We start from the raw sequence: 11,761 nt of genomic DNA on the forward strand, positions 1-11,761 counted from the left end.
GAAACCAGGACAACATAGTGCTAAAGGGAAAAATGAGCCCGTCATATTGAAGCAAATTAGCCCAAGTTCAGTTGACTTCAGTGAGGTTATTACACTTTACCTCAGTTTTGGCCCATCTACTAATTGCTCAACTTATGAATAGCAGTGGGATTTGAGCATATTATGTTTAAATTATTTTGTTTACACAAATATTGGCTGGATTTTGAACGCTAATAACATTTTGAATTCATACTTACCTTATCCAAACTGCCAGCAATTTAGCATGAATACTAAATTCTGCCTGGAAACAGGGGGAAAAAAAAAAAAGAGATTAAAAGATTTACATCTTTTTAAGTTTCTTGGAAGAGCACATAGCAAATACACCTTAAAAGCAAATAGGAATTGAGGTAGGACTGCTAACTCAGCTATAAATCTGGAGTAATTTCAGTAAAATTATTTTAGATTTTCAGCTTAAAGTCATTCTCTGGACTTTCCAATGCATTAAAAGCAAAAGTGTGGGTTTTTTTAGATCTGCAGTTGTGAAAACTGGGAAATTGAGACTGATAGCAAATAGATGAAAGAAGCTGATTTTTCATTTTAATAGTACTACATTTTATTACAGCGGATGTGCAAATTACTCATCAAATAGTATTTTATTTCCTTTGCTGAATTTTCTTCTGAATTTCTAGTTTAACTAATCAAGCATCAATTGACATTTCCTGGCAAAGGATAGAAACCTTCACAGCATATAAGCAACCCATCCCAGCTGGCTGGGAGTGATATCTGCTCTACAGCATATGGGTCCATCCTGTAGCAGTTACAGTCTTCTCGCATCTATGACTGTGGAGACAGTGAGAAACACCCAAGGAAGCAGAATTTGCCAGTTCAGTAACTTCAAAAAGTTGTGTGAGGACACTTGGAAGTGCAGCAGTCAAAGACAGGAAAATACTTACCAGATGGCTGCGGCTGGCAGCGCGCTGAGATTGCCCAAATATATCAGGTACTGCACCTCTGTATCGTACTGCACTGGAGCAGGAGTTTGATTCCCTTTGACAGTCAAGTTATGGGGTTTCACGCCTGATCTCTGTAAAATGGGCTTTCCTATATTCACCCCACTTTGGAGCATGACTCTAATTTTCAGCTGAGATAACTGCCTATAGGGGTGATGTTAGACCTATGCGTTGTTATCAAATACTCCATGAGGTCTCAGCAAAATGAGCATTGCTGCATGGAAAACTGAATCTGTCCAATTCCTATCCAGCTGTCATAGGCTTATTTAATCCACCAGAGAGAAATGTGACCCCAGGTACGCCCGATACATCTATGACTCTCCGAGGAGTGATGAAAGCTCATGTCGAATGCCACTGAGTATCTCTGTGCGGTTGTTCCTGGGTTCTGTAAAGTCCCAGGAATAGGACACAAGGTCAGTGTATCCTCCTATGGTACTGCCATCCACCTCACCTCTTCAGAGGACCTTTTCCAATAACCTTGTAGAAGCCATCACACCAGGGAGTTTTCTTGGAATAAAGCAAAAAGGAAGTCACTCCCTGATGTCCTTTCTTCTCTCTTTCACTGTACTTTGTGGATAGGTCAGGACCCCTCTGTGGCTTTTGAAATGCCAGTTGCTGGGCCTTTAATCAAGCACCTGGCTCTTTTCAAAATAAAAATCATAAAAGCAATTCTTTGACATCTCTTCTGCCTCTTCAAATGGAGTCTTTATGAATGTTCTTTCAGGGCTTTTTTGCATTCAGACAGAAGGGAGCTCCTCTGGGCAGGCAATGGATGCACAGTGAAACTTGGGAATCTTAGTGTGATGTCCGGTAACCAATGTTAGTGCTGCATCAACTCATTTCTGAAAAGAAAGTAAGAGAAAATATCAACCCAGTCCTAAAACATAGCTGTAACCATTCTTTATATCGCACCTTATGTCAGTACTTGTCCCTTTCATATGTAAATTGGCAGCATTAGTGTCTGATTCCGTGATGACGCCAGAAAATTCACTGGTTATCTCTTAGAATAAAATTGCAGGGAGAGTGAAGGAGGCCTGCAACATGCTTTGAAAAAGCAAAAGCACAGCTTTGTTTTCATTTGAGCCCATATAATAATGAACCCCAGCTCAGAAAACACCCCCCTACCCTTGTTTAGACAAAAACAGAGCAGACCCAGCTTGTGTAGGATTTTCACCTGTTCAGCTGTAGAGAGAGCAGATTGGGTGGCACTCGGTCCACCCAAGCAAGACCAAAAGCAAGAGTCCTTGCTCTCCTCCTCCTGGCGTGTTCCTGAAATGTTGTCGGAACATGGATCCTCCTGGTGACCCCAGCATTCCCTCCAAGAATGAAGGCACCAGAAGCACATGGCTGACCTTGGCAGGACAGCAGGGTTTATACTTCTTTCCTTGTTTGTCTTATGCAGGCTGTTTCCAAAGGCTTGGATTTAGTGCTGAGATCCAATGTCCTTAGGGTATTTTCTTACTGGAAGGGGAAGTTTATGTATATTTTGGGAAAATATGTTTTGATTTAGTTTGCTTGTCTCTCCTTCAGGGTCTATTTTTTCCAAGTGTTAGAAAAATAAAATGCTGGGTTTCAAAGAGTTCTACAACTGTACCAAACATGATCCAGATGCCAGAAAGAAGAAAACATCCACTGTATGAAGCAGTCAGCTTTGGTTCACCCAGCCACAACTGCCTCAGCAGCCTTCCCCGTAGCTCACTTTGCACTCTGCAGCAGATGATTAAAATGCCTGTGGGAAATGATTTACTGACAAGGTAATAGTACTTCTTCCTTCCAAAATACGCTTGCCAACACAGAAAGCCATTCTGACCACTCTTCTCGGGTTGTTCCTGGCATTAAAAAAAAGGAGGGAGTGGGAACCTTTAAGCAGAAAGTGGCACAGCAGTGTAGTGCTCACCCCAAGCAGAAAGCAGCCATAATGGTGAAGCAAATGCTATGGACCATTACCCTGGGAGCTGCATGGCACACTTCTGAGGGCCCTGCCCTGGTGTTCCTCTGCACAGCGATTAAAGAAAGGCAAGTGGAAGTTAATGGCTTTGACCACCCTTAGACACAACCACAATCAGCACATGACAAGCAGAGTGCTTGGGAAGGAGGGAGACCGAACCGTGTCCCTGTGCCAGGCTGCTCAGCAACTAATTGTGTGCTCTTCATCTAAAAATGTCCCGGGGCTGTTTTATTTCATCCCAAACTTCTGTAAGCCTGGAGTCTGGATACCATGCACCCTGATCATTTTACAGAGATGAAAAGCTAAGTTCACTGTGTATAACTTTCCCTGCCTGGCTCTGCAGCTCTCCACCTCCAGCTGCAAGCTCAGCAACACCAAGTCTTCAAGCACGGCAAAGTGCTGTGCTGCAGCTGTGCCCAGCAACATAGGAAAGCTCTTCCACTAACTTTTCCTGTCAGTCTCAGCACTTATGCTGCTATTGCTCCCCTCCCCAGGAGAGCAGAGCTCCCACTCAACCTATAAGAGCCACCTGCTTTCCCCTCAGCAAGCTGCCCATCTTCTGTCATGCATCTTCCTTCTAGATGAGGTTTGGTCGCCCAGCCCTTGCTCATCCAGGTCGGTTTGCATTGTTAGGATAATGAGCTCCATTTCAGGAGGATCTTCCCTCCAGATGGATGCAAAGTATTTCACAAACTGGTACTTAATTAAGCAAGCCAAACTCAGCAGGGAAAGTTCTCCTTCACACTGCAAAACAAATCCCTTTTGGATGTTGGGAAGCAGATGTTTCACCACCAGCCCAGCACAAGAAATGAGGGCTATTGGTAAGGAAAATCAGAGTGAGGAGGAAATATCTGAGTGTATCACAGGTACTCAGCCAGATAATTTATGATTTCAGCTAAACAGGAAGCACCGTAAAGGGGAGGCTGGTTCTTTTCCTCCACTGCTCCCAGGGAGGGGTTGTTCCAGACCCTCACTGAGCTCCTGGAGATGAATGTCCAGGTTTTTGCCTCCATGTTCTGAGACAGAGCAGTCAATGGGAAATAAGTTAAAATAAGTTACTGAAAGGTTTTTCTTGGTTTTCAATTTTTCATGCTCCTTATGGTCTGTCTTTTCGCTAGAGGTTAAAGCCTCCTAAAGGCCCCTAGACTTTGAGGTGGTGATGGGGGTCAAAACCCCTGAATCCTCCATAAGATTTTTGAGACTGCAGTCCAGGAAGAAGAAAAGTATCAGCAGAATAAAAAAACCCTCTGCATATATAAAATATTCTCGCTCCACTGCTTTGGTCATGGCATTTCAGTTATACAAGCACAGGATATGTCCACAGATTCTCTTCTGACTGGTTCTTTGACTTTGCTGGTGATGAACAAGGCCCTTGCTTACCAAGCACTGTGCCCTTACCTAATGCAATCACACAGACAAAGCCTGCCTGGATACATGCCCACATTCAGGAAAGCTGTGGGATCCACCAGATGGGAAAACTGGAGGACAGCACAGGCCAGAATGTCCACCTACTTCTCACGTGGCCGTGTCTCCCACTGCTTCCCATGGCACTGCCACATGGAAAGTGATGGTCAGGAAAACTGGATTGAGGTCCCTCCTAAAACATCAAATGCCAGGAGGGCAGCAAGAGTACTGTAAGGCAGAGTACAGAGATTAGCTACCCGTAAAACACTGGGGACGCTCGCACACAAACTGCCCCAAAAACCAAGAATGTGGAGGTAGGTCAGGAAGAATGACAGGATTTAGCTGGCCATCAGAGGCCAACTGTGGAGATAACCAAGGACTTTTTCCTGTGCCATGAGGTCAAGGACAAGTGGAGGTTGCTGCAATTTCCCTTTCTAGGAGGAGTTGCAACACTGACAGTGCTGAACTGAAAGAGGGTTCCTGTCATGCCAGGATGGGGCTTTACCAATCATGCTTGTATCTGTGTTCCACTTCACATTTTTCAGGCACACTAAAAAGCTGTGACTAAATAGGTAACTTCAGTGTGGAAATTTCCATTTTAAACTAGCATCCTTCCAAAAAAGAAAAAAACTTTGGAAAATAGACAGCTGCCCAAAGGCTATCTTATTTGCATAATGAGTGCTCCCCATCAAACAGAAAAATTAAAGCCCTTTGAGTTCAGATTTAACATTAGCTACATTCTTGAAAACTGCCCCAGGGTGCAGAAATATGCATAAGTGTTTCTACTCTGGAGCCAGAAGTGATTGTACCTTCAGGAAATGCTTTTTAAACCAGTTTCTGAGTCTCACTCAAACTACTTAAATACCTTCTTGCAGTTCCCATGCTGAGTTTTGTTACAGATTCCATCATAAATGCTGAATCCCAAACACTTCTCAAACTACACCCTTTGAAAAGCATACGAAGTCACACAGGGATAAGGGATGCTCATTTCCAATAGGATCTGCCACAAACCATAGACTCCCCCCTATATCTGATGGCTTTCTAAAGTCCTCTTATTCATATAATAATGGCATTGGTCTGCAAATCTCTTTGATTCCTGGGAGGCTTGAAGAATGGTTAGAAGTCTTGTTTAGGAAGTTTTCTTAAGTTTCTCATTTTTCTACTGTTAAGTTTTGTATAAATGCAAGGTAAGAAAATTGTTCTTCGTGTTTCATTATTGAGAATGCAACCACCACTGAGAAGCCACAATAAGACTTTCTCTCTCTTCAGGCAACAGCCCACTAGACAAATTTAAGTCTGTTATTTCTACAGAGTTGCCATTCATATGGAATATTTTCAAATGGTCCCATAAGCAGCAAATTTTAGAACAAGACATTACAAAATATGAGGGGAAAAAAAGTGACTCCTGCAGTACTGAATTTGGTTTTAAAGCAAAAAAACCCCATGAACACAGAAAAAGACATAGCTCTGATTTTTACAAGGATTAAAAAGGAAAACAGGTAAAAATTAGTGGTGTGACTTTGGTACCCAAAATTTTCTAAATTCTCTGTGTTAATTTCTAAATTCAAAGTATATTGAGTATGAAGAGAAAAAAAGAATGCTTTCCTATGAAACTTGTTGATGAAAAGCACATAGTCCTTGTCTTCTTACATTGCATCTCTCTCCAAAATGGCACAGAGAAGTCTCATCACACAAGGATCACTTCCACCTTTTGCTCTGTCAGCTACAAGAAACTCTAACCAGAAAGACAACTTTTGTTAGGAACAGGGGTATACTCCTCATCTTCCTACAAAACATCTGCTGAAGTAGGAAACAACATCTTTTCCTTCGCAAAAAGGAAGGGGTGTGTGTGCTTTTTACAAGCTACAAATATGAATCAATTTTTTTTTGTTGTTTTCTAGTGGTTCTCCATTGTCTCATCAGTAAAATATACACAATTATTTAACAGTAAGTGTGACCTGGGATAAGAACAATCAGCAAAGGGAATTGGTGGGCTCTCTGTCTCGGTGTCTTCTAGTTAAGACAGGAGCAGATCTAGCAGATCTGCTTTGATGAAGGCATGATCTGCTGGACTCCAAACAGAAGTAATCAGAAGAAATTCTATGGTCTATGTTATAAAGATCTTAAAGGTCCATTTTGATCTTAAAAATCTCCCTTGACACCCATTGTATTAGCTTGCAACTTGAACTCATGCTCAAGCTCAAGCCCTAAACCTCTGATTCACATGGCTCTAATCTGAAACATGCCAAGTATCTCACTGAAAGCTCACACAAACAGATGAAAGGAATTGGCTTGACCTGAATTTGCCCCCTAACTGGAGTACATGGACAGTACAGAGGATTCGGGTATTGCGTTGAAGATTATAGCTTAAGAAATCCAGCAAGTAAAACCAATCAGCTCTAAATAGACTGTATTGCTAATTGCTATTCCTTATCCCCCATATACAACATTTCTATCACTTGACGGAGGAGCAGACTTACTGTGGACTAGCTCACCCGTCACACACCTTGAGTAACAACTGAGAAATGGTGTGGTTTAAGATCTAGCTGATATTTTCTCTTTATTTCTATAAGATTACTATATAATGGTGTGCAGTGAATAGACATGGAAAACAATCACAGCCTGCGCATGGAGCATTTCTGTACAGACAAAAGATTGCATTTACAAAGTATATTATTACTGACACCTAATTTAGTCTGTCAGAGTGGCACTATGAGGGATTAATTAAAGCAAAAGCAGAACAAATGCTTGCACTCGAGAAAAACACCAGGGAAAACATGGACAGATTTTACCAGTTGGCACATAGCTCATGTCTGTCAGTGTGAAGTGTTTCTGAGGTAGTACATTTTACCTGCTTTAAAGCAGAGCCTGTTCCACTAAGATAGCTCTCAATTTCAAGAGAGCAGATCACTGGCACTCACTAATTGCCCAGACTTACTTACTTGACCAAGCTTAAGATTTTGAATTTTGAGCCTCCAATCACATTTTTAAAGTTTTCTTCTTCTTTTAATGGTCCCAGAAATCTATATCCCAAATATGATAAACCTCCATGTCAAGAAGGAAAGAAGGAAAAAAAAACCCAACAACCCACAAACGAAACAGGCAGGATGAGGTGAAGGAGGGGAAAGAGCCGTAGCGTGGTATTCCCAGCACAACTGTGGGACCAACTCATTGTCATTTGCTTCTGTGAAGGAAAACCCCAAAACTACCAGGGTATTTTGCAGGGCATTACGTTAATTCAGTGTAGGACTGGGGCAAAGGGAGAAAGGATGCTTTCCATGTTTGCCAGAGTGAATGTCCGTTTGTAGACATTCTTCATAGTGTCTCTCTTGTTCTTATCCACACACCACCCAGCCTCTATCTCTTGGTGATGGTGGAGGCAGCAGCCAGCACAGAGCACATCTGCCAGACTTCCCCTTGTTGAGCACTGGGCAAAAGCCCAGTAGCCCCTTCACTGGAGCAGTCCTATATGCAAGGAGAAGGGCACAAGAATTTGCATACAAAATTACTCAAGAAGCAAAAATTAGTATTTTTCATGCACCTTTTAGGTGTGCCCAAATGTTCTTTTTTATCACATGTATTCACATGTTCTGACAGGATAAACATGTGGGTGTTGACTGCATCGGTCAGGTCGTGTTGATGGGCACGTAATGCAGAAAGGTACTGCTGCTGCACATCAAGCAGGGAGACTTCTGGGTTGCTGAGGCTGTCATGCCAAGCACTGGGTATTGCAGCAAATGAGGATGGTTCTCACCAGAGGCTGTTGAGGATGCCCTGAAAAGGCCTGATTTAAAACTCACTGTAGTTACAGGATTTCAAGACTGCTAGTTACAGAGGGAGTTCACCTAGTGACTGGGCTTCTGTCCACAAATGCGTTTCTGATCATTGTCATGCTTGTCTTCATTGTTTCTGGCTGGAGCCAGGTACTCCTGAATAGCTGTTTGGTGTTCGCAGCACATATGCAGAGAATAAGAATTTGCAATTACTCATTCTCAGTGCCTAAAACTACCTCACTTTTGCTATCAGCAGTTGGGATGTGGCACCTCAAAGGAGACAACCTCACTCAGAAAGGCAATTCAGTGAAACCAGCCAGCTCTCATAGTAGCCAGCGGTCTTGGGAACCTGTTCATCAGCCACATTGGCTCTGTAGGACCTGGCCATGCTTTCCCAGTGCAGTTCTCTCAGTGCGGTACATTTCTACCCAAACCCAAATGATTCCACACACTTCCGGCTCAAAATCCTTTCCAAAGGGGAGGAGAAACTTTGTTTTAAAGCTGGGGACTTTTGATCTCCTGGGCCTTTCATCTTCAACGTGACATGCTGTTAAAGTCTGAAAATGGGGCAAATGCCCTGAGTGGCTGGAGAGGTCCCTGGAGGTCCATACCAGAGGTGAGTATACAATGTATGCATCCAGACAACATGCCTTTGATTTCTGCAATACCAGCCCAGCCTGAAGGAGCAGTGGCTGTTTTAAGAGCAGTCCAGTTTTTATTCATCTTGAGATGGTTTTCAGAGAGACAGGAGCTGAGCTGTCTTAGAAGAATAGTCAGAGGCTGGTGTACAATTACACTGTATTACCCTCAGCTTGATAAATCACTTTTAGGGGAAGAAGTTCATAACAATTCCAGACATGCCTAATAGTTCCACTGCGAGTCTCTGTACAAAGCCCAGGACTGGAAACAAAATGAAATCATTACATAAAATTATTTGTACTACTACAGTGCTTGAGAGCCCCAGCTGAAATGAGACCTAACTTTCTAGCGGGTGCCGTGCAGAGCCAGCCGGAGGTGGTTCCTACCTGAAGTATTTGCCATCTCAACAGAAAGGAGGAGGGCAGGGGGGCACTTGCTCCCTCTGTTCCCACGGACGCGGGAGGGTCTGGGGCCAGCCGAGGCCGGTGTGCATGACAGCAGAGAGCAGAGGTTTTGCAGCACTGCATAAACCAGGTAGTTTGCTGAGCCTTATTTTTATAGTTCTTATTATTAAATACATTACCAGAGCCTTCTCAAGCAGTGTAAACCAAGATGATTTCCTCAAGCTATGCTCCAAGACGCATATTACACCCCCCACCAAACTTATTAAGTGAAGTATGTGTATTTGCTTCGCTTATGGTTTTTAAGGCTCATGAACGCTATTATAATTGTTTTCATAACACAGATCAATAAGTACAGTTAAAATAGGGCCTGCGTGCCTCAGGGGACAGGCATTAAGAGTAGCTGGGTAACAGCTTTTTCAAGAGATCTTTCTGTCCACCAAACAAAGGGAACTTGCTTTAAACTCTCACCTTCTCAGGAAAAGATCTTATTTGCAACTCAGTCTTTGAATTGGTTTTGAAACAGAAGATGGCAAGAGCTTTCACTTGGAATTAAGGAATCAACTTAACCGGGTAGGGTTTTTTTAAAAGTTCTAAATCTTAGAGCATTTATAATTAATCCACATTTAAAAGCATGTGTGTCCCCCATCAGTGTTGGCAGATGGATGCAATCAAAGACCTGCTAGATCCTCCACGAAGATCATGCATGCAAAGTGTCCACTTCACTCACTAGTGGATAACATGAAACACAAAAGATACCAAAGGCTAACAAAATAAATAAAAAACTCCTCACTTCTTGCTATGTTGAAGAAATTTTTGAGTGTGTTTGATATTTGCTCTAAGATGAAATATGCCTTGCTACTTATGCAGCAAACTAGCATATTTCCAAAGACATAAATAAAAATATCAAGGTGAAACATTGAGGACTTTATTAGCTTAGTTATTAAGAGCTCTTTACACATAACAACCTAAAGCATACACAGAGCAATTTGTAATCAGCACTTTTTAAGCTCTGAATAATCCATTCCTTAAGCAAGCCTTCCTGCTTCCTTGAAAACATCTTTCATGTCTTCAAACCTTCACTGAGGAAAACCAAATTCATTAAAGCAACTTCTTAGCTGTGCTTTTCTCTCTCCCCCTCATTCCATCATATCTCCTGTTCTCAACTGAGATAATTAATTTGTAATCAGAGCTGCAGAGCTTCCTGCCAGGGCAGGGCTCAGCCCCGGGAGAACACCTCATGCAGACAAGATCCAGCTGGGTAAGGGACCAGCATGACCCAGGGATGTGACCACCGGCAGAGCTGTTAGCAGGAGCCTGAGACACTTGTTCCCCCTTTCCTGGTTACACCGTCTCCTCTGACCAGAGATCTGCTCCCTCCACAGACATCTCCTCTCCTGACCAGACTGCATTCCCCCATTGCTCTATCTCTCTCTGACACACAAACTCCCATCTTCTCCCATCTCCTCCAGCTCTGCCAATCACTGCAGTACTTGAGTACCTTCTCCCCCTTCACTAGTCAGTTCTTTCTTTCTCCTTTTCCCTTTTCCCCTTTTCTTTGTCATCTTTCTCTCTTTTCAACATAATCTACATTGAAAAAATATTTCTGCTGCTAACTAGCATTTGCAAGATGTGCTGTGCTTATTCAAGCCTTGCACGCACATTACCCAGTTTAGGTTAATATATTCTCTTAATCATGTTGCTGACTGGCCGCAATGCATCATCTTAAACCAAACTAGCAATATGCAGTGCACCTAAAGATATCTCACAGAGAACAAACGAACCTACAGTTTCTTGTAATGACCATGCAAGTGTGACACCTTCTGGCAAGGGTAACATGAAACAGACGGAGATAGCTTGCAAATAACACCCCTTTTTTGTTTTTTAAGTAATCCATGAAAACATTCCCAAGACAGAAATGAGTAGGATCAAAGAAGCAAAATTCATGTTCAGACATAAATCCTGAAAATCTGTGGCATTTTTACAGACTTACCTTACATCTGAGAATCATAGCATAGGCACTTCAGCTTCTTTCCCCAGCTGTCTGTTTAAATGACACTTCTCTCTCTCTGGACTGGAAGGCTCTAGGGATCATCTCATAGCAGTTCCTTAAATTTTCCTCAAATTCAAAAGGTGAAGAGTATTTAAGTGTCTGTAACACCCACCTGATAGCTTTCAGGATGGCTACAACACCATCTGGCACAACAAGATGCTCTGTGACTGCTCCTATAAGCTTTGCATTCACTCGCTCTTGGTGTCATTACTATTAATCTCAAATAAATAATATTGGACTGAGAGCATATGGTGAATCTGAGAACCTAATACAGGCAGCCAATTTGATTACAGCCCGTAGGAAAAGGAGTGGCTTTGCAAGAAGACAATGAGAGAGGGAATCAGTAAATGGATGCAATACTAACTGTATCTACCATGGGCCAAGCTAAGAATCTCTCTCCTACCAAAAAGCATAACTAGAGCTATACCAGGGAGTGGTCGGAGCGGCACCTAGTCTTGCCACAACAACGCAACACCAAAAAGTCACGCTGTAACACACAGCTATTGTCATTGTTTTTCAAATCTAGATACTTTCCAGTCTTTTATAAAAACACG

General features: G+C 42.5%; 1 long non-coding RNA gene across 1 annotated transcript; it reads right to left on the bottom strand.

The window, feature by feature from the left end:
- Window positions 1-235: 235 nt before the first annotated feature.
- LOC142602565 (uncharacterized) lies at window positions 236-11,274 on the bottom strand. Its single transcript, XR_012836314.1, has 3 exons — window positions 11,148-11,274; window positions 933-1,831; window positions 236-280 (listed from the first exon to the last, which is right to left on the bottom strand). It is a non-coding gene; the product is annotated as an uncharacterized LOC142602565 (long non-coding RNA).
- Window positions 11,275-11,761: the final 487 nt, after the last annotated feature.

Source organism: Balearica regulorum, chromosome 7 (genome assembly GCF_011004875.1).
Source record: "Balearica regulorum gibbericeps isolate bBalReg1 chromosome 7, bBalReg1.pri, whole genome shotgun sequence".
Lineage (NCBI taxonomy): Eukaryota > Metazoa > Chordata > Aves > Gruiformes > Gruidae > Balearica > Balearica regulorum.